The following is a 24336-nucleotide window of genomic DNA, read 5'->3' on the forward strand; positions in this document are numbered from 1 at the left end:
GGGCCTTCCTTCACTCCACACCACCCCCTGGTGGTCAGCGCACATCATAGCGAGCGGTCGAACTCCCAGTCGGTCAAACTCCCCAGGGGACAATTTGCATATTAACCTTTTATTATATAGGAGGATTTTTATTGGTTTCAGAGAGGACGAGAGAGTGACAGAAACATCAATGATGAGAGAGTCATTGATTGGCTGCCTCCTGCACACCCCACGTTGGGGATCAAGCCCATAACCCAGGCATGGGCCCTGACCAGGAATCAAACCTCAACTTCCTGGTTCATAGGCCGACGCTCAACCACTGAGCCACGCCTGGCTATAGTATATTATTTAAAAGGTTTTGTTTTTCAAGAACATTTTAAGGTTATGTTAACTTAAAATGGCTTTTATTTAACTGTTTTGTTTACTTGGGGGAGAAATAAGGAGTTTGGGAACACAACTTAAATTTAAGCTAAAAGCATCACAGAATAATAATTACTAAATATCACACTGAGCCATTCCCTTCTAGGTAGTTTGCTAACCAGATATTTTAGAAAGAAGAGACCATACACCTGTTTAAACAGCTCTTAGATAACCATTTCAGAAGTCAGGCCTACCCCAAAGTGATCAATGAAATAGCTATACATGCAGGCGAAGCCCCTAGCCAGGCCTGGGCCCAGGCCCCCTATCTCTAATACAGTATTTCATAGCTTTGGAGGGACAAGTCTCCCAGAGGGAGCACTGGACAGGGAGCCAAGGGGTCAGAGGTCAAAACCAAGCCACTGCTGACCTCAGGCTGCCTTGCCCAGGCCAAGTGAGGCAAGGGCACAGCAGGTGGCAGGAGATGAAGGTGTGGTGGGCTTCGTTCCACTGGGGCCCAGGTCCACAGGAGAGCCAACCAAGGGCCTCCCCCAGTGACTGGGGACAGAATGAATCAGTCAGCAAAGAGACTGAGAGAACGGCCACCAAATCCAGCTGCTCGATGTCCTGGAACACCTCCTGCACTACAAAAGGAACCCCGAGCACTCAGAAACCACCAGCCCAGAGGCCTCGCCTGCTGGTCCAAGGCCCCTCCCCCAGCTCCCCTGCCTGCCCAGGCCCAGTAACATGAAATTATCCAAACCCATTTCCAGTGGGCTCTCCCATTCAGGACCCAATTCTTATGGCAGCAATAACAGATGTACCTTCAGAATTTCCTTTTGCCAAAAATATTATTAAACAGCAAAAATGTTGGTGACCTGGAGAATGTCAGGTAGGCAGGAGGAGTGCAAACCTAGAAAGGTTAATTATCTCCATTAGTGCCAGCAAAGAATCACCCCAACACACACATACATGTGCACACACCAATTTTAAAACATTTTTTAAAAGGAAACTTAAAAAACAAACACCCAAAACACAGAACACAAAATAAGCCTGATGGTGTTTTTGGTTAATTACCTGTCCCCAAAGCATCCAAATCCGTTTAGTGCTTTTCTAATTATCTCCACGTAAAACTCAAGAAAAATAGCTGAGAGATTAGTGAAAACTCTGAATTAGAAGAGGTGAGTAGGAGAAGAAATTAAGAGCATGTTCTTGAACATGCTTTAAACACTTCAGTGAATTCATTTACTCACATTCCTATGAGTACTAAACACAGCTGGTCACTGTTTGCTGACAGCAGTCAGAATTCTTTGATGCCAAAACTTCTAGAAAAATTTGTTGTGTGGGAGTCAAAGGGGCTTCGAGGGGAACTGGAATCACTGAACTAAGTGACTCCAACCCTTATATACACTATATCCTCCCCCACCCCACCCCCCTAATCCTGCTTTAAATGTATTACACTGAGAGCCGGCTGGGGTCCTGAAGGCCAAGCACACCAATCCTCAGGGTTCTCTAGGGTTGGGGCTGGATCCCAGGACCCTAAATATTACCAAAAAGCACAGGTTGGCCTGTATTTGGCTCTTAAAAAGCCCTTAAAAGCCAACACACAGTCCACTTTTGGGAGAGCAAAATCCCTGTTAAAATAAAAAAAAATCCCTTGTGGATATAGGAGAAACCAAGATGGCGGCATAGGTAAACACCTGAAATTGCTGCCTTGCACAACCACTTCAAAACTACAACTAGAAGACAAAATGGACATCATCCAGAACCACAGGAAGGCTGGCTGAGTGGAAATTCTACAACTAGAAGGAAAGAGAAAAGCACACTGAGTCTCAGAGGAGGTGCGGAAGTAAAGTGCAGAGGTACGGAGGCGCACGCGGAAAGGCCTGGCAATGGAGGACGCCAGTGTCTTTTTCAATTGGGAGGGAGTCTCAAGCCCCCGACCGCTCTGAGCTCCAGTTCTGGGAGAGTCTCGGCAGACCCAGACACATATGGGGAGAAACTGGACTGTCTGGCATCGGGCGGAACTCGAGGGCGGCTTTCTCTCAGAGGTGCTTGCAGCGATTACTGGGACACTGAGATGCGCGGCCCCTTAGGGCAGGGCTGAGGACCAGCCATAGCTGTTTGCTCCGCCCTGTTGATTCCCTGAGTCCCCGCTGCACCCACGCTGTGTGCAGAGGCTTTTGCATATGAATGCCCTGGCCCTTTGCAATATAAAATTACATAACAAACTGCGGCTGGGTCAGAGAGACCCAGATCATCCAAGAGAAGGCCCAAGGCCCCACAGCAGCTTGCATTGCTTCACAGCTGGGCCTCATCTGGGCACCTCCAAATCCCAAACAAAGAAGAGGGATCTGCAGATCTCTCTGTAGCTCCTGCTGGGTAGCCTTAGGCAGAGGCTAAATTAGCACCTCCTTAGATCCAAGAGCCAGTGTACCCAGTGGTCAGATTGGGACCATCCAGATTATAACTCCTCAGATCCATAAGGGACACACTCAGGAGGCAGACTCAGTGAGCACCAAAGCCCCACTGAAGCAAGTCTTGCCCCAGAAGGGTGTCTCTAGCACAGAAGTTCTCCCACTGAGACACAGCTGATTCTCACAGCCAATTGGCCTGGAGGTCAATTCCTCCCAGTGAGACCAACAACATTCAAGGCTTAACTACAACAAGACTGTGCACAAAGCCCACAAAAGCACCAAGAGTGTCCACCTCAGGTAATTGGGGAGGCTGAGCCACTGGGCCCTATAGGACACCTGGCACACAAAGCCACTCTATCAACACAGGGAAGCAGCCAAAATGGGGAGACAAAGAAACAGATCACAAATAACAGAAATGGAGGAAAGCAAACTACTGGATATAGAGTTCAAAATTCAATAAAGATACATTTAAAAATTAAATTTAAAAATATGTCAAGGCTTAATCCAAAATCCACACACTTAACCCCCAACACACTCTGTGGCCAACTAGGAGAAAAACACAGGAGATTCTAGGTGGTAGAAAACAATGCCGCCCTCTCAGGTTTTCATAGCAAATGGCCAGGGTACAATGTAAAAGTACTGTTACTACCCACCTGTCACATAGCAGGGGCTGTGCTTTTAAGATCTTCTCTTTACAACTTTAAAGACCCAAGCCAGCTTATACTTTGGTAAATGTACATTACAATTTAAAAACATCCAGTAACAGAGTAGACAACACCTTTGTGAGAAAAAGGCTTACAAGCATGAAACTACAGTGAGCAAGAGGAAGACACATAATTCAGGGCTCCCCAAAACTTAACGGAATCTGTAGGTGAGGGAGATCAAAGGCTTCACAGGAGTGGCCTAGCCTGAGCTGGACAGAGAAGCGGGATATTCAGGTGGCTTGGGAAGGGAAGTGCCCCCCCACCGCCCCACCCCTGCTTCGCTCCCCCAGGGCGTGGAGTGCAGGCAGATTCCCCTGGGCTACAGAAGGCTCCAAGTCATAACAGTCATTCTCAGATGGAAGAACCTCCAATCACAGGAAACAGAGTTAAATGAAACCAACTGGAAGCAAAAAGGGCATTCCATGGGAGAATTAAAAAAAAAAGGAAGTGATGGTGATTTCCCTTAGCTGAAGAGACCTAAGATACATAACAGCCCTGGTAATGTGCAGACCTTCTGTGGATTCTGACTTGCATATATCAACTGTAAAATGACATTTCTGAGGCAGTCAGGAAAATCGTATAGGTATGTCTAGGTAAGAGATGATACCAGAAAACCTTAAATATTTTTAGGTATGAATAATAGCATTATGATTCCATAAGAAAATACCCTTATTTTTTAGAGATGCATATGGATGTATCTCTAGGGTTTATGAATTATCATAGCGTCTGAGACTTTAAAATACTTTAGTAAATAAAAAAATTAATGAGGTACATGTGGCAAAATCTTGGTAATTATTGAATCTGGGTGATAGATGGGAATGATTGAACTATTCTCACTACTTTTATAGATCTTCACACTCCCACCAAAAGAGAGAGAGAGAGAGAGAGAGAGAGAGAGAGAGAGAGAGAGAGAGAGAGAGAGAGAGAGAGAGAAAAAAATATTAACAATATAAGAAATCCAAGAGGGAACATCACTATATATATTACAGACATTAGAAGGCTATTAAGGGGATACAGTGAACAATTTTATAGCAATAAATTTTAGAACTTAGATGAAATGGAAAAATTTCTTAAAATGCACAAACTACCAAAGCTCACTATAGAAAAAAAATAGTAACCTAAATAGCTGTATATCTAGTTATGAACGTTTACTCATAATTAAAACCCTTGCATAGAGGAAGATCGCTTTGTTGGTGAATTGTACCAAACATTTGTGGAAGAAAAAGTACAATTATTAAATAAAATTTTCCAGACAAAAGAGGAAGGAACACTTCTCAACTCCTTCTATGGGCTAATAGTACTGATAACAAAACCAAATAGACATTCATAGAAAAGAAACCTACTGGCTAACACCTCTTATGAACATATAAATGCAAAAGTCTTAAACAAATATCAGCAAATCAAGTCCAGCAATATAAAAAAAGACAATACACCATTGCCAAGGAATGCTTCATCCCTGCAATGCAAGGTTAGTTTAATATTTGAAAGTCAACCAATGGACCATTATATAAACGGGTTAAAATAGAAAAACCTTATGATGATCTAAATAGGTGCAGAGCAAGTATTTGGCAAAATTCAACAAAATTATGATCAAAATTTTCATCAAACTGGGAATGAAAGAGAACTTCCTCAATCTGACAAAGGACATCTATGAACGACATATAGCTAACATCCTTTTATAAATTAAATTTGTTGAAGTGACATTGATTAATAAAATTATACATGTCTCAAGTGTATAATTCTATAATATATCCTCTGTATATGGCAGTGATGGCGAACCTATGACACGCGTGTCAGAGGTGACACACGAACTCATTTTTTGGGGTGATTTTTCTTTGTTAAATGGCATTTAAATACATAAGATAAATATCAAAAATATAAGTCTTTGTTTTACTATGGTTGCAAATATCAAAAATTTTCTATATGTGACACGGCACCAGAGTTAAGTTAGGGTTTTTCAAAATGCTGACACGCCAAGCTCAAAAGGTTCGCCATCACTGGTATATGGCATTGTGTGTTTACCACCCTAAATCAAATCTTCTGTCACCATATATTTGACCCTCTTTACCAGGCTAACATCCTTTATAATGGTGAATAATCAAACACTCTCCCCTTAAGATTGGACACAAGGCAGGGATGTCCACTCTCCCACATCTACTCAATGTTGGAAACTGAAGTTTAGCCAGGTAGTAAAAGAAGAAAAAGAATAAATGGAATGCACTTTAAGAAGAAATAAAATTAGCCTGGCCGGCGTGGCTCGGTGGTTGAGCGTCCACCTATGAACCAGGAGGTCATGGCTTAATCCCCAGTAGGGGGCTGCAGGAGGCAGCAGATGCATGATTCTCTTTCATCATGGATATTTCTCTCTCTCTCTTCCTCTCCCTTCCTCTCTGAAATCAATAAAAATATATATTTAAAAAAGAAGAAATAAAATTATCTTTGTAGTTGACATGATTGCATAGAAAATCCTAAAGAATCGACAAAAAAACTATGTAACTAATAAATGAATTTAGCAAGGCCTGAGGATATAAAGTTGATATATAAGAATCAATTACATTTTTATATACCAGCAGAGAAAAACTAGATCTTGAAATTTTTTAAAAAATCTCATTTACAACAGTACCAAAAACTCTGAAATATGGACAGACTTAACAAAATAATGCAACACCTGTGCACTGAGAATTCAAAACACCCTGAGCATCCTGACTTGAAGTCACTCATGGAGAAGAGACCCTGTGGGACTGCACTGGGGACTCCATCAGGAAGCCAGCCCAAACGCCACTGGCGAAGCGTCCCCCGAGGATCCTCAAAGGGCCTGCAGCACTCCCAGCACCCCGTGTGTTTCACTCACACCTCCCCCACTCCGTGGCTTGCTCCCTGTGTGTGCTCCTGAGAGCAGGATTTGGTGGAAGGTTGGGAAGCACACGCAGGATGCAGGCCAGGGAGAAATCACAAACTTGAGCTATAGCACCACCTTCTTGAAAACAAGAGAGAGGCTATCATTGGCCTGCCAGGTGCATTGTAAGCCTGAGAGAAAACATACTGAGCTTCAGAACTCTGCCCCAAGAGGAAGTAAAGCATGGAGCAGGTGTATTCACACAAGGGTGAGAAGGCTTCAGACTCTCTAGCAGGACTGCTGGCAGGCACTTCTCTCCTGAAGGCAGTTAAAGTTTGGAGGAAGTGACTGCTACTTCAAATGTAAAAACTGCAATGCCAACTCCAAGGATCATGAAAAATCAAGGAAACATGACAACACCAAAGGATCACAATACTCTCCCCCTAACCAAACTCAAACACACAGAGATCTAAGGTCCACCCAACAAAGAATAAAAAATAGCTGTTATGAGGAAACTCGATGAGTTACAAGAAAATACAGAAAAGCAACTCACTGAAATCAGGAAAACAATCACATACAAAAAAAATGAGAACTTTAAGTAACAGAAATCATAAAAAAGAACTAAATTCTGGAGCTAAAGAAGTCAATGAATGAAATGGAAAAAAAATGGAATAGAGAAAACCTTCTGTTTGATTTATTCTGCTATTGATGCTCAGTGAAACAGAGTTAAAAGATAGGAACTTTGAAATAACCCAGTCATAAGACGAAAAATAAATTGAAAAGAGTGAAGAAAGCCTATATGAATTATGGGACACCATCAAAAGAACCAATATATGAAGTGTACAGAAAACTTATTTAAAGAAATAATAGCTGAGAAACTCCCAAACCTGGGAAGGAAGTTGGACATCCAAGTTCATGAAGCTAAAGATCACTCCATTATTTCAATCCCCAAGATTTTCCTCAAGACATATTACAATAAAACTGTCAAAAAATCAAAGACAAAGAGAGAATCCTAAAAGCATCAAGAAAGAACAAAACTGTAATCTACAAAGGGATGCCCATTAGGCTATCAGTGGATTTCTCAGCAGAAACCTTACGGGTCAGAGTTGACTGGAATAACAGTCAAAGTGCTAAAAGAGAAAAAAATAAAAACCTTCCAAAGACTTTCCCAAACAAAGCTGAGAGAATTCACCACTAGACCGGCCTTGTAAGAAATTAGGAAAGTTCTGCAAGCTGCAATGTCCAGAAGGAAGCCAGAGCATGTGCTCGAGACTCTACGGTGGACACGTGCAGAGATGGAGCTGTAAACAAGGCATCCTAGCCGTAAAGAGCTGAACTGTGGCCCCTCAAAAGTTCACATGGTAAAGCCCAAACCCCCAGCCTTAAGAATCCTATATAATAAAGAGGTAATATGCAAATTAACCCTCACGCCCTCACAAGATGGCTGCCTACGACCAGGCCGGCAGGGGGGTTAGTTAGGGATGACCAAACGGCTGAACAAACAGGCTGCATGGGGCGACCAGGCCGGCAGGGGGCTTAGTGAGGGACAACCAAACAACTGAACAGCAGGCTGCGTGGGGAGACCAGGCCGGTGGGGAGGCTATGAGGGGCAACCAGGCTGGTGAGCGGGGGGCAGTTAGAGGCAACCAGGCCAGCGGGGGGGGGGGGGGCAGTTGGGGGTGACCAGGCCAGCAGGGGGGGCGCAGTTGGGGGTGACCAGGCCAGCAGGAGGGGGCAGTTAGGGGAGACCAGGCTGGCAGAGGGGGGCAGTTGGGGCAAACAGGCTAGCAGGGGGGGGCAGTAAGAGGCAACCAGGCCGGTGTTGGGGGCAGTAAGGGGTGACCAGTCCAGCAGGGGTGGGGGGGCAGCTAGGAGCAACCAGGCCGGTAGGGAGGGGGTAGTTGGGGGTGACCTGGCTGGCAGCGGTGGGTAGTTAGGGGTGATCAGCGTGGGGGGGGGGGCGGGCAGTTAGGGGCGACCAGGCAGACAGGCAGGTGAGCGACTAGGAGCCAGCGGTCCAGGACTGTGAGAGGGTTGTCCGACTGTCGGTTTAGGCCCAATCCCCAGGACCTAAACCGGCAGTCGGACATCCCCCAAGGAGTCCCTGATTGGAGAGAGTGCAGGCTGGGCTGAGGGGACCCTCCTCTCCCCCGCCCCCCTCCCCGGGTGCACGAATTTCGTGCACCGGGTCTCTAGTGTGACTATATTTGGAGACAGAGTCTTTAAAGGGTCATTAAGTTAAAATGAAGTCTTCAGCCCTAGCCAGTTGCTCAGTGGTTAGAACTTCAGCCTGCGGACTGAAGGGTCTCAGGGTTAATTCCAGTCAAGGGCACATACCTCAGTTGCAGGCTCAATCTGTCTCTGGCCCCAGTTGCCCTAGTCGGGGCATATGCAGGAGGCAACCAATCGATGTCCCTCTCTCACATTGATTTTGTCTCTCTCTCTGTTTCACCCCCACCCTTCCACTCTCCCTAAAAATAAATGGGGGGAAAAAATCCTCACACATGATCTCATTTGTGGAAAATAATCAACAACATAAACTAATGAACAAAAATAGATCCAGAGACAGAGAAGCATCAAACAGACCATCAAACCTCAGAAGGAAGGCAGGGGAGAGTGGTGGTAGGGGGATAAGAGATCAACCAAAGGACTTGTACGCATGCATATAGGCATAACGAATGCGCACAGACACCAGGGGGTGGGAGCATGTGCTAGGGGGTGGGGTTGGCCTGGGAGAGGTCAATGGGGGAAAAAGGAGACATACGTAATACAATAAAAATTTTTTTAAAAAAATCCTCAGTGAGGATTAACAAAAATAAATAAAATAAAATCAACTCTTTAGGGTGAGCCTTAATCCAATCTGCCGGGTGTCCGAGGAAACCTGGACACACGGAGACACCATGGGTGCATAAGCACCGACAGGCCGTGTGAGGACACAGCGAGGAGGTGGCCATCTGCAAGCCAAGGGGAGAGGCCTCAGAAGCAGCTAAACCCGCCCCCACCTTGATCGGGACTTCCTGCCTCCGGAACTGTGAGAAGATACACTTCTGTTGTTTCAGCCCCAGTCTGTGGTGCCTTGTTACGGCAGCCCTGGAAAACCACAGCTAATGTGATGATATGGTCTATGCTACAACATGACGAGCTGGAAAGCACCCCAGTGAAAGAAGCCAGACACAAAAGGTCACATGTTTGATTCCATTGATATGAAATACCTCGTACAGGTACATCCATAGAAATGGACAGCAGACTGGTGGCTGCCAGGGCTGTGGGGAGTGTGGATGGGGGAGTGACTGCTTAATGTGTTTGGGGTTTTCTTTGGGGATGATAAAATGTTCTGGGACTAGATGGAGGTGGTGGTTGTACAACATTATGTGTTATGGGAATGCCACCTCAATAAAAAAACTCTAAAATAAAAAAAATCTTTTTAAAAAGATACAGATAAAATATACTATTTGCATATGTTGTGTTGGTTGACCAAGTGAAGGTGCTTGTACAGTGTCATGAAGAGATGAATTCTGCTTGTGTGTGATTTGGGCCCTGAACTGACCCTGAAGAGTAGGTAAAGGTCATCCTGGAGAGAAGAGGGCAGGGGTGGGAGAGATGGCATTCCAGGCAGGAACTGGGTGGGAGCTGGGGCACAGGTGGAAAGGGCAGGGAACTGGGTGGATGGGGGAGTCCCTGGGAGCCAGAACATGGCCTGCAGGGGTGAGGAGGGATAGTGGGGAGGCTGGGCCAGCAGGGTGAGTGCTGCTGTCAGCTCAGGCCAGGGAGTGGACTGGATCTTGCAGCTGGAGCTTCCAAACCCAGCTGAGCTCCCGAAACACAGGAGGAATGTGAACATTTTTATTCCTGAGCCTCCCCTTCCTTGGCGGGGCAGGGGAGGATTTAGTAAGTCTGAAGTCAGGGGACGGAAACCTCCACTTGTACTAAAACACAACCTTTTAAAAAGCTCTCAGGTGATGCAGGTGACCTACCTCTTGGAAAGCACTGACTTCCCAGCGAGTGTTTCCCATTCAGGGAAGGCTTTCAGTTTTTCTTCCCCAGCTTTACTGAGGTATAATTCACAAAAACTGCATATATTTAAGGTGTACAATGTGATGATTTGATGTGTATATACATTGTGAAATTACCACAATCAAGTTAACACATCCATCACCTCACCTTGTTACCTTCTGTGTATATTTTCTTAAGATGTACTCTCAGAGAATTTTAAGAATACAGTATTATTAACTACTAGAGGTTTTCATGCATGGGGAATGGGGGGGGGGGCACCCTCAGCCCAGCCTGCACCCTCTCCAATCTGGGACATCCCTCTTGCAATCCGGGACTACTGGCTCCTAACTGCTCGCTTGCCTGCCTGATCACCCACTAACTGCTTGCCTGCCTGCCTGATCACCCCCTAACTGCTCCCCTGCCGGCCTGATTGCCCCCTAACTGCTCCCCTCTCCCCTGATTGCCCTTAACTGCCTCTGCCTTGGTCCCCACCACTGTGGCTTTGTCTGGAAGGATGTCCAGAAGATGTCGGTCTAATTAGCATATTACCCTTTAATTAGTATAGATTAGAGGCCCGGTGCACAAATTCAAGACGGGTGGGATCTGGCCGGCCCTCCCCAATTGGGCCTATCAGACTGGTCAGGTGGGTGGGAGGGGACACGGGAGGTTGGCCGGCTGGACCCACCTCCTACCGGGGTGTGTGGGGCCGACTGGGGGCGGAGCCAGCTGGGGGGAGGGGCCCGAGGCAGTTGGCAGGCCAGGCCCGCCCCTCGTCAAACTTGGATAGAATTCCCAGTCAACGGGACAATTTTCATATTACCCTTTTATTATATAAGATTGTCACCATCTGCCGAAACCGGTTTGGCTCAGTGGATAGAGCGTCGGCCTGCGGACTGAGAGGTCCCAGGTTCGATTCCGGTCAAGGGCATGTACCCGGGTTGCGGGCATATCCCCAGTAGGAGATGTACAGGAGGCAGCTGATCGATGATTCTCTCTCATCGATGTTTCTAACTCTTCTATCTCTCTCCCTTCCTCTCTGTAAAAAATCAATAAAATATATATATATATATATATAAAAGATTGTCACCATCTATCTGTACTTTAGATCCCCAGAATTTACTCATCTTGTAACTGAAATTTTATGCCCTTCCACCAACATTTACCATTGTCCCGCCCCTGGCCATCACTATTCTACTTCTGCTTCTGTGACTCCCACTTTCTGGAGCCCACACATTAAGTGACATTATACAGTACAGTAAGCCCTCATATAGTATCATTGACAGGCTCTTGGAAACTGCAACTTTAAACTAAATGACGTGTAATGAAACCAATTTTACCACAGGCCAGCCATTTTCAACCTTTTTCAACTCATGGCACAAACTAATTACTAAAATTTTGCCGCACACCAAAAATATATATTTTTTGCCAACCTGACAAAAGATAGGTATAATTTTGATTCATTCACACCAAACAGCTATTGTGTTGGCTGTTATCATTTTTTAAATTTGACAAGCTAAGGAAAAAGAGGTCAGTACATGTGACTAAATAGTCAGGCACTGCATGTGCTAAAAATTCTTGCAAAACACCACAAAAACATTACCAAACTTCTAAGTAAAGACCCAAAACACTTCTAATATTAAACATTGACATTAATTTGAGTTATTCATCATTTAAGATTAATGAAAACAAGTAAGAGAGTTCTTTTCCAGCCCACTTAATCCAGGTCAGGGTCAGGGCCATGGTGGGTGGAGCCTATCCCGGCAGCTCAGGGCACAAGGCAGGCACCCACCCTGGACAGGACGCCCTTCTATTGCAGGGCACACTCACCACCCCCCACTCCTTCAGGCTGGATCAATGCAGACATGCCAGCCCACCTCATGTGCATATCTCTGGCATGCGGGAGGAACCGGAGTACCCGGAGAAACCCACACAGACATGGGGAACATGAAACTCCACACAGACAGTGGCCCCGGTTGGGAATCAATTTTTTTCTCATCATGATTATAATGAACTGACGTTATCCAAGGTCCTGCTCTACTTGTCTTTCTGTGTCTTGCTTATTTCACTTAGACTAACATCCTCCAGGTTCATCCATGTTGTTGTAAATGGCATGATTTCCTCTTTTTTATGGCTGGATAATAGTTATGTATATTCCCATTATATATGTTCATTATGTTATACATACACATATATATGATGGTCATCACTTGTGAATTTTATATATGGAGAAAAAGCATAATATATAAGTAGATATACATAATGGGATATTATATATATATATATATATGTATGTATACACACATTTTCTTTATCTATTCATCTCTTTTTTTTAATATATTTTATTGATTTTTTACAGAGAGGAAGGGAGAGGGACAGAGAGTCAGAAACATCGATGAGAGAGAAACATCGATCAGCTGCCTCCTGCACACCCCCCACTGGGGATGTGCCCGCAACCCAGGTACATGCCCTTGACCGGAATCGAACCGGGGACCTTTCAGTCCGCAGGCCGACGCTCTATCCACTGAGCCAAACCGGTTTCGGCCTATTCATCTCTTGATAGACACTGAAGTTGTTTCCATGTCTTGCCTATTGTGAATAAGGTCTTTCATTTCCACACTGATGCTACTGAAAATTATTAACTTTTGGATTACAGAAGATTCATTATAATCTGTATACTGTAAAAACAGGGAAGGTACACTAATTCATGTCCACATGATTTTCTAGAAAGTATTTTTGCTTAATCTTCATTTATACATTAAGTTCAATTAACCAGAAAAGCAAATTTTCCAAATATTAAAGATTTAACATGTGTACAAACCTATATCTTGTTTTTTTAAAAATATTTCCAGTATCCAAGTTATACAGAAAGGAAAACAAAACACCTGAAAACAAAGATAGTACCAAAAAAAATCTTAGAATAACTAATGGTGGCCCTTTCTAAGTTTTGTTCATATTAGCCCTTTAAATTTTGCCATTATTGTATGCAACTATGAGACTGTTCCCTAAACAGTGTCACTGAATACAGTTGTCTTGAGAGCATTATATGGTTACTCTCTTATGATTCAAGGTCTAGCTTAAGCATAAGTATTGAGCAACAAGAATAACCATTTGGAACATGTGGAATAAATTACATTTTTTACTTTCAACACCTGGTGTCGCCAGCATAACATACCACAGGGCTCTAGATGCTCCTGCTGTGCCCCGATGGAGTGGGAGCTGGGTCTTCATGGGGAGAGGAGCCCAGAGGCACGGCCACACCGTCCAGAAGCATGACTTACCCACACCCCCAGGCGGGTGCTAGTCTCAGGAATCACACAGGTTTAAAAGATGCTTTTTATGTCTGTTTTTAATTTTGAACATAATGATGCAAGGGAAAGATGGAAGTGACGTAAATCTGGAATACTTTTTTGTTACATATAATATTTCACAAGCCACGGCTTGTTCACTTCCACCAAAAGTATCCCCAATCTTTTGACCCTCTGCCCATTGCATGTGTATGTCTACTCCCCAAAATCACAGTTACTCTGGTTTAGATTGACTTGTTAACGACATGCCTGAAATTAAAAATCCAAAATCTCTGTGAAAACATCACTCTTTAAAGTAACTGTGTTCATGTTGGACTTCCAAAAAGGGGGAGATTTCAGGAAGGAAATCGAGTCTCCTCTAGACGTCATGACCAAAGATCACAGCGCTGGCCTGCAAGAGGATGAGTTAGAGCTGTGAGGCCTGGTCTGCCTCGGCATGCCTGACAATGCGAACAGCTTCCATTTGCACACGTAACTACTGACAGGCTAGCTGGGGAAAGACTTGTTAGATAAAACTGGAAAAAAAAATTACAGCCCCAATATTTCACAACTTGAGAAGCTGTTTTAAGACAAGATAACAGCCCAATAGCTCTCAGTTGTTTTCAGGCAGCAAACCCTGCAAAACCCTCTGGCAGTATAATTTCTTGATATTATTTCAATATCCTTCAGATTGCAGGTGTGTAGTGTTATGCCTGGAGGCAGGGGAAACCATGGTGTAGACTGAAGAACCTATATGTCTGAAGTAGACATACAGCTCATGATTCTCAGGGAAAACCTGGCCACCTTTTAGCTGGGTGACTGTGTTCGAGGTATGTCATCCCCCTGAGCCTCAGTTACATGACCTGAGGATCATAATGCCACGTCAGTGGTTGCTATATTATAATGTATATAAAAATCCTGGCACACAGTGATTTTAATAAATATTAATCCCCCTTTGAAAGAAGGGGAAATCATGGAATTATTGTAAGGAAAAAAACAACAGAATGTACTACAGATAGATAAGTGCTTTGCATATAGCTTGTGTCCAATAAATATTAGGTCCTTTTTAAACTAACTCATCCATAGAAAAAGCCATATCCTATCTAGAATAATTAAATGATTTTCTTTGTAATGAAGTTTAATCTCTTGTGCATAGAAAAAGTTGTATAACCCTCTCTGCATTACTAAACACTGCACACTAGAGATGATGTAGCACACCCACAGTCGATTGCAGCATTATTCACAGTAACCAAGAGGTGGAAGCAACCCGCGTGTTGGATAAACAAAATGTGGTATCTATCTACAATATTCAGTCAAACAGGAAGGAAATTCTGACACATGCTACAATGTGGGTGAGCCTTGAGGATATTAATTATGCTGAGTGCAATAAGCCAGTCACAAAAGAAAATACTGTATGATCCCACTTGTATGAGGTACCTAGAGTAGTCACATTCACAGAGACAGAAGTAGAATGGTGGGTGCCAGGAGCTGGGGAGGAGAAATGGGGAGTTGCTGTGTAGCAATGGGTAAAGAGTTTCAGTTTTGCAAGATGAAATCGTTTCAGAGTTCCGTTGTACAAAAATGTGAATATATTTAACACCACTGAACTGTACACTTAAATAGTTAAGATGGGCCCTAACTTGTTTGGCTCAGTGGATAGAGCGTCGGCCTGTGGACTGAAGGGTCCCAGGTTCGATTCCGGTCAAGGGCATGTACCTTGGTTGCGGGCACATCCCCAGTAGGGAGTGTGCAGGAGGCAGCTGATCGATGTTTCTCTCTCACTGATGTTTCTAACTCTCTATCCCTCTCCCTTCCTCTGTGCAAAAAATCAATAAAATATATTTTTTAAAAAAATAGTTAAGATGGTAAATTTTATGTTATGACTTATCACAGTTAAACGTAAGAAAATTACCTGTGAAATGATGTCACTGGTAAGCTGTCGTAATAATGCAGGGTCCTCAAGCTGATCAGTCGTGGACTGTGTTACAGATAGAGCCGAATCCACGTCAAGCTTCAGGAGTTACGCCTGCTTCTTGAATAATTACCTGGGACTTATAATAGCAGGATTCACCTGCTAAAAGAAAGCGTGGAACCTGACATCTTTCCCTATATAATATTTGCTATTATTATTGGAAAATTATAAGATGTTAAAGCTGGAAGGAACTTTACAAATTACACTTTACAGTCGAAGGAAGTGAAATACAGACTTTAACCAAATGAAACGATTAGCCTCTTAAGTAATTATGAGACGAACTGGAAAGAGAGACCATCTCTGGCTCCCCCTATGATCCTCTTAATGAATGGACCGCCTTATCTCCCTAGAATTCCTTAACCTCTGAACTGCACTGTTTAATATGCTGCCACCAGGGGGCAGCAGGTGTATTAGTCTGGTATTCTAAACCCCTGGATTTAAGGCCCCAATACATTTCTATTATTCCTTCCTCCAACCCAGCCCCCCAAAATATACATGCATATTTATAAAACTTTATTAATATTAACAAGCATAAAGTTTAAAGGACATCCATAACTTCGTTGTTGTTGTTAATCCTCACCTGAAGATTTTTTTCCATTGATTTTTAGAGAATGGAAGGGAGGGAAGAAGGGGGAGGGGAGGGAGAGCGAGCGAGCAAGCAACACTGATGTGAAAGACAAACATTGATTGGTTGCCTCCTGCATGCACCCCAACCTGAGCGGGGATACGTGCGTGCCTTCGACCAGGAATAGAACCCATGACCCTTCGGTGCATGGGCCGACACTCTAACCACTGAGCCACTGGCCAGGGCATAGTACACCCATAACTTTTAAAACAAACAATGGAAGTAACATCCTTTCTAACCCTTCACTATTTTTTATTTACTCCAATCCTAATTGATGTAAAGGTCAATTAATATGTTAGTTTTAAATAAAAAATGACTTAACCACAGAAACCTATCCTATTTCTTTACATTTGGAAACAGATTTTCCTAGTACTTGGCCTGTGAGGCTTCAGACCACAACCTCGAGCCCATTGGAGAATTTGTCCTCTACCTTCCTTTCTTGGTCAAGCTCAGTATTTCTTTCTAAGGGCCCTGTGTTACAAAGGAAGGTCTCTCGACAGGTTTAACCCTTCAGCAACTGTTCACAAGCAAAAACCAGAGAGATTCTAGTGATAAAGTGAACCCTCTATGCACATCATCCTCCAATGACATGACAGTAATTTCCACTCTGATTTTAAACGTAATACTGCCAACCAGAAGCTCATACCATAGCAGTCAGTGGGTGGGGCTTGAATTTAAAGACAGGCCCTCCCGCGGTAATGACCTCGTGCACCCTGAGACTCTCAGAGTCCCATCTAACGCTAGGCATAAGGGACGACAACATTAGCAGTGAAGTTTTGGTAATGAAGCCAGCGGTCAACCTCACACTTTCAAGCAATAGTGACCAGGGACCATGGTCCCTAAATTATTCAAAGGCAAGCTTTTACTACTGCCTCAGACACATGGGAGCAGTCCAATTTAACATTACAACAGTGAACACTAGAGTTAAAAGGCATTCAAAAAAAATTATTCTCTGCTTAGATCATTTATTCTCCTGTAACTAATGAGTCACCAGTTAATCTAACCTAGCATGAAGCAATTAACTATTGGTTACTAATGGCAAAATAGGAATGGGACATGCATAAGATGCTTATAATGAATGAGTTACTGCAAAATGCATCATGTATTCAGATACTATTTTGGAATCCTTTGCCATATATTATGTATCAATGATGAGATTTAAGAAAGAGTCCTAAGTACATATTCTGGTTTTAACTTTTCCCCCAATATAGAATATTTACTATTTTTAAATGTAGACTATCCCCCCCCAAAGAAATAGTTATTTTTATAACAAGTATATAAAATAAGCTTAATTCAGTAATTTATTAAAGAATTATTAGAAATTATTTTTATAATACTTAAAAAACTGAAATAAGATAATGAAAAATAAAAACAACATATCTATAAAGATGGCTCAAATTAAAAAAAAAACACACAACAATATCAAGTGCTAACAAGGATACAGAGCAACTAGAACTCTCATACATTCCTGGTGGATATACAAATGACAGGTACAGCCACCCTGGAAAACAGTTTGGTAGTTTCTTATAAAGTTAAACAGACATTTACCGTATGGCCCAGCCATCCCACTCCTGAGATCTGCCCCAGAAAGATGAAAACTTTTGACCAAATAAAAACCTATAGAAAAATGTTTAGAGCAGCTCTAGTCATAATCCCCCCAAACTGTAAAGAATCCAAATGCCTTTCAACAGTGACAGGGTACACGAACTGTGGGACGTCTGTAAGCTGGAATACCATTCGGGAATACGGAAGGATACACACGTCTGAGGGAAAAAGCCGTCTCAAAGGTTTCATACTATGTCATTTCATTTATGTGACTTTCTGGAAACGGCAAAACTTATACTAATCCCCCCTCATGGTTTTCATTATGTTTTTATAATCTGCATCTAACTTTACAGAAAACCAAATCAAGAGAGAAAGAGTAATGCAAAGCAGGCAAATGTGATTCTACTAAAAAATAAGGGGCTTAAAGAATGCTTTTCAGACCTCATTCAATGCTGATAAATTAGTAAAACCATCATGAGATGTAGAAATATTAATCATTTTCATTAACTTTGCTGAATGCTCCTAAGTAGAGGTGACAACAGGATGAGATAAACACTCAAAAAGTGAAAAGGCAGATGTAGTAATCTGAACATATGGACCAGGGTGCAGCGTAATGTGCGAAGTACCTCTCCTATTTACTCCGGCATAACTCAAAACGTCAGGGTTCTATAAAGACACTCCCCTCTGACCGGAAGTGAGCTCTTTCTGACTGGCTGCCTATTTTATTACGTGGAAGGCACTACTGGGGAGTCAAAATGAGGAAGTCCTGGTTCTCATCTAATCAGCGTTAATAGATGAGAAAATGCTAAACATTTTAGTATGAATTTCGTTTAAAATAGTATCACACTGTGTAAGGCAAAAACAATGACATGGGTGAAAATAACAGAAAGAATGAAAAGGTAAAACAACTGCAGCAGCAAAGCCCCATCGGGGTGCAGAGACAGGGTGACCCGTGGGGAGGACGGGGGCACAGGAGGGAATCAAAGAAGGTTTCTGACAGCCCGTCAGCTGAGCTCTGAAGAATGGGTGACGGGCTGTCAGAAACCTTCTGACGCATCTGATGGCCCCAAATGTCAGGAAAGCTGTCCTGATCCTGCAGCAGCTATTGCATCACGAGGCGGGTGAAGGAATAAAGCCCCCTCCCTCCCTAGAGATGTCCACGTCCTAATCCCCAAAACTTGTGAACATGTTACGGTGCATGGCAGATGTGCTTAAAGCTAATGGCCCTGGGATGCAGAAATGATCCTGGATTATCCACATGGGCCCAACCTGACCATACGCGTCCTTAAGAGCAGAGAAGCTTTCCTGGCTCGGAGCAGAGAGTGAGCTGTGACCGCCTTGGAGGGGTCAGAGGGATGCAATATGTCTGGCTTTCAAGGTGGAGGGCAATGAACCAAGGAATGTGGGCAGAAAACTCCAGAAAACAGATTCTCCTCTGGGGCCTCCAGGTGGGACTCAGCCCCGCTCACGCCTTCATTCCAGGCAGTGAGACCCAGCACTGGGAACCCAATACAAAATCAGATGCGCTTCTCCCAGTCCTTAGGCCTGTGCGTGTGCCCTTTCCCTGCTGCCCCCATGGAGGGCACTTTCATTCCATTAAAATATGTGACCTTCCAAATCTCTTATCTCCAGACCCCACTTAACCAACCCATGTGAGGTCAATGACCCCTACTACATATAGTCACTTAGCACCAGCACCTCTCCACCTTAGTCCTTGCTATTTGCAATTCTTCTCTTTTTCAGAGTTTACATGGATTGAGTATGTACTAAATGCCAAGTACCATGTAAAGAATTTCTCGTGGGTTTTCTTATTCAATTCTCCCAACAACCTTATCAGGTAGACATGACTGTTATGCCCATTTTTTTTTTTTTAAATAAAAAAGTTGAAAATCACCCCACTAATAAATGGCAAAACCAGGATTATAACCAGGAGTATGACCAAAGAGTTGGTCCCCTTAACCATGACAATATCTGTCTCCTAAGTGAGAAATACAAGTCCCAAGATCTTGTGCATTTATTAACACGATACCCTTTAGCATACAACTAATAGTTGCTGAATATGAACCAATAGATAGTTTTCCCCCCACTATTCTTTTTTTTTAAAGAAAACTTTATTATGAGAAGTCAAATAGATATAAAAGTAAAGTAATGATATAATGATCCTCCAAATACCCATCCCCCAACTTCAATACTTATCAATGTAAGGTCTATCTTAATGCTAATATTTAATCAACGTAATATGATATTACCTGGTAGAAAAGGCCCCTTTAATGTTATTCTTTTTCAGAATCACATGTTCTTAGCTCTCATTACATGTTCATGTATCTGTGTTAAAGCAAATTTTTAAAAAAATAACCTTGAAATGGTTATTATCTTTCTAAGCAAAACACAAAGCAAGTAAACTGTAAAGAGATTTTATTTTTTTCCCTATATAAAATTAAAATTTTCTACAGAGCGTAAGTACAATAAACAAAGTTTAAAAAGAATGGGGAAAACAGTTGTAACATATTATATGACAAAAATTAGCATTCTCAGTATATAAAGACTTCTTATAAACCAATAAGAAAAAGACCACGACCCAATGGCGGGTTGTCTGGAAAAATGGGTACAGAGATGAACATTTTCCCCTGTTGTTCTTAAGTGACAAAAAGACAAGGACTCCCACCTCACGGTATTTGTCAACATACTTTCTCTGGTGCTCTAGAATTTAAGAGCAATAAACACTATAGAACAGAGGAAAAACAATTCTCACCTATAAGCTTGTTTCTTCAAAACCGTGTGACCCTGGAATTGAGCATCATATTAAGTCTGAGAGTCTGAAAAGCTTTTGACTTCGGAATCCTTCCAAACAGGACCCCAGGATACATACTGCCACCTTAGGGAATAACCAGAAACCAGGTATCCAGTTCTCAGTCCTGCTGGGGGGTGAGATGAAGAGGAGGGTGGGTGAGGAAAGTTGCTTAAGTGACAAGGGGTTTAAACACAAAATCAAATCACCCAGCCCCCATTGGAAGGCATTTTAGGCCTTGGATGTGGGCCCAAGCAAGGAAGTTACTTCCACTCAATGACACAATGTGGTTTGGCTGCGCGAGAGACCACAGGATGCCCTGAAGAAGGAAAGTCCCCACTGACCTCAAAGTTCTCTCAACCTCCTTGAGAAATGGCAGCTATAGCCTCTCCTTCAAGTAAGGAAAATAAGAAGAGAAAGGAAAAAGTGTATTCCCAGTCACCAGACAAAGACTATTGCAGAAGAAATGAGCCTCTTGGATGAGGGTTTCCAACTCTTTTAAGGTCATCTACACTAATAAAAGACAAAGATGCTAATTGACCATACCTTCGCTACACCCATCAGCCAATCAGAAGAGTATGCAAATTAACCCAACAAAGATGGCCGTTAAATTTGCATACTGCAGGTGGGGTGGGCAGTGTGAGATGCTGCCCATGGGATCCGGGCCTCTGATCTGTGACCTGGGGAGGCGGGGCAGGCAGCGCCAGATGCTGCCCGCGGGGTCCAGGCCCCAGATTGGGATGAGGGAGGCGGGGCAGGCAGTGCCAGACGCTGCCCGCGGGATCTGGGCCTCTGATCTGTGACCCGGGGAGACTGCAAGAGGGCACAGGCCAAGCTGAGGGGGACCCCCCCGCCCCCCCGAGTGCACAAATTTTAGTGTACCGGACCTCTAGTAAATGTATATTTTAAAAAATTCAAACTACATCTACCAAAAATGATGAACCTGAACTTAATTAAGCCTTTCCATCTAACTTCCAGCTCACAGAAGATATAAATTAGGAGCTAGAGGAGCAAGTTAAGGCATACTATACAAAAAGGTGAGTAAATCCAGAATGTGAGGCATCTATAGACGACCAGGTGACACCAAAAAACCACTGGCATTAAAAAAACTCACAGGCACTGCATTAGGCCAGCGATTTTCAACCTTTTGCATCTCATAGTACACACAAATTCTTACTAAAATTCTGCAGCACATCAAAAAATATATTTTTACCAATCTGACCAAAAAATAGGTATAATTTTGATTCATTCATACCAGACAGTTATTGTTGTACTGGCTGTGGTCATTTTCTTATTTGACAACCTAAGGGAAAAGAGGTCAGTACCCCTGACTAAACAGTCAGGTATTGTGTCTTTTAAAAACTCTTGCAGTACACTTGTTGAAAAATCTCTGCTTTAGACAATGGTTGGCAAACTATGGCCCAGTCTACCAGTGGAATTTAAAACAAAAAACTTTGAAAACAAAACTGTATTGGAACACAGCCAAATTGATTCATGTACATATCATCTATGGCTACCTTTGCAGGACAAGACGTTGAGTAGTTAGTTGCAACAGAGACCGCATGGTCTGTAAAACCTAAGAGAGCATCTGGCCCTTGTAAGAAAACATTTGCCAAACCCCTGGTCCTAGATTTAAAAAGACAATAGATACTCAACAAAATACCACACTTGGCCCATGTTTGGACTCCAGTTCACAAAAACCAACAGTAAGAATAAGTGCATTTCTGAGGCAATCAAGGAAATTTGACTGGGGACTAGGTTTTTGAAAACAACAAGGAATTATTGTCAATTTGATTAAGAGGTGACAATGGTATCTATATATATAAAGAACTAGGGGCCGTCACATCCAAAACAACTGAATGGAGGACTGAACAGGCTGAGTGTGGCGACCAGGCTGGCAGGGGGGGTTAGTGAGGGATGACCAAATGACTGAGCAGCAGGCTACATAGGGCGACCAGGCTGGCAGGAGTTTAGTGAGGGATGACCAAACAAATGAACTGCAGGCTGCGTGGGGCGACCAGGCCAGCAGGGTGGGGCAGTTAGGGGTGACCAGGCTGGCGGGGGCAGTTGGGGGCAACCAGACAGGCAGAGGGGGGCAGGAAGGGGTGACCAGGCTGGCCGGGGGGGGGATAGTTGGGGGTGATCAGATTGGCAGGCAGAGGCGGTTAGGGGTGATCAGGCTGGCAGGAAAGTGAGCAGTTAGGAGCCAGCGGTCCTGGATTGTGAGAGGGATGTCCCAGATTGGAGAGGGTGCAGGCTGGGCTGAGGGGACCCCCCTCCCCAGGCATAAATTTCGGGCTTCTAGTAGTAATATTAAAAAATGCCCCGGTTTTGGGGGGTGCCTACTATACTATCTAGGGGTGAAATATTGTGTTGTCTGGAATTTAAACGGCTGCAACAACAGCAAAAAGCCAATAATTGTTTTAACAAACTGTTAAATCTATTTGATGGATATATTAAAGTTCATTATATCATTCCCTCTGCTTTTATGTTTGCTTTAATTAAAAAGAAAAATAAACCAGAACCTTGCCCTAACCGGTTTGGCTCAGTGGATAAAGCATCGGCCTGCGGACTGAAAGGTCCCAGGTTCGATTCCGGTGTGGGGCATGTAACTTGGTTGCGAGCACATCCCCAGTAGGGGGTGTGCAGGAGGCAGCTGGTCGATGTTTCTCTCTCATCAATGTTTCTGACTCTCTATCCCTCTCCCTTCCTCTCTGTAAAAAATCAATAAAATATATTAAAAAAATAAAAAATAAATAAACCAGAACCTTGATTAAAAAAAAAAAAAGTTTATTGCCACACAGCCTTTCTCTCCAGGCACGCCTCTCACCTAACCTCACCCCTCCTTACACTAGGTCCAACCTCAGCATATCACTTGCTCCCATATCTCTGAAGACAGTTACATTTTAAACTTCTTATCTTTACTCATGGTGTCTACCATCAGGAATGCAACATTACACTCCTCTGCCTTATAAAAATTCTACTCTCTGCTCAAGGTCCAGATGTGACCTTCCCCAAGTCCTCCGGCGAGAATTCATCGTTGTGCTCCAACAGCAACCTGCCTCTTTGGCATGCATTCCACCCTTCTCTGCACTTTAGCTATTTACCATGTCTGTTACCTCACAATGCCATACAAACCCCGAGACTTCCAGTAACCAGCTCTCTTCTGTAAACCCACTGGAGGGCCACAATAATAACATCTTACACAGCTCTCAGGCCCAACCTAAACAAGGCTTTCTTGCCCTGAGCAGTTTCACTGACAAGAGAGAGACCTTCAATTAAAGAATGGGTCCCTGTTAAGCAAGATGCTGGTCACGTTTAACCAATGCTCTCTTAATGAAATCTCTAATAACTAAGGTTTGCACCTGGCAAAGATCATTTGATTTTGTCCTCCTACTGCAGCGGTTCTCAACCTGTGGGTCGCGACTCCTTTGGCGGTCGAACGACCCTTTCACAGGGGTCGCCTAAGACTATCCTGCATATCAGATATTTACATGACGATTCATAACAGTAGCAACATTACAGTTATGAAGTAGCAACGGAAATAATTTTATGGTTGGGTCACAACATGAGGAACTGTATTTAAAGGGCCAGAAGGTTGAGGACCACTGTCCTACTGTCACCTTTGCTTGAGACCAGCCCCTCTGCAAACACTGCTGCCTGCACCATGCCAGCCTGCAGGGCTCCCTACCCGCTCCGAAAGGCCCTGGCTCATGTGGGTGCAAACCCTTTCAATGACTCCACTTGGAACAGCTGACACAGGGTAGGACTTCTGAGAGATCTGACTAGATCAAATAAAGGGAAAAATGAGCAGGTAATTTAAAAACATAAACAGT

At 43.5% G+C, this 24336-nt stretch overlaps 1 protein-coding gene across 3 annotated transcripts in view; it reads right to left on the reverse strand.

Annotated features, from left to right (window-relative positions):
* Positions 1–24336, reverse strand: part of GGACT (gamma-glutamylamine cyclotransferase) — a 48264-nt gene that overhangs the window by 22607 nt on the left and 1321 nt on the right. The window contains exon 2 of one of the 3 annotated variants that reach the window (XM_059685043.1): positions 1161–1249. The exons of 1 other annotated variant lie outside the window; for it this stretch is intronic. The gene's annotated coding sequence lies outside the window, so the exon portion shown is untranslated. Of the gene's footprint in view, positions 1–1160; positions 1250–20464; positions 20628–24336 lie in introns of those variants that run through there. One more of the 3 variants, XM_059685044.1, reaches the window with a different exon arrangement.

This window comes from Myotis daubentonii, chromosome 2 (genome assembly GCF_963259705.1).
Source record: "Myotis daubentonii chromosome 2, mMyoDau2.1, whole genome shotgun sequence".
NCBI lineage: Eukaryota > Metazoa > Chordata > Mammalia > Chiroptera > Vespertilionidae > Myotis > Myotis daubentonii.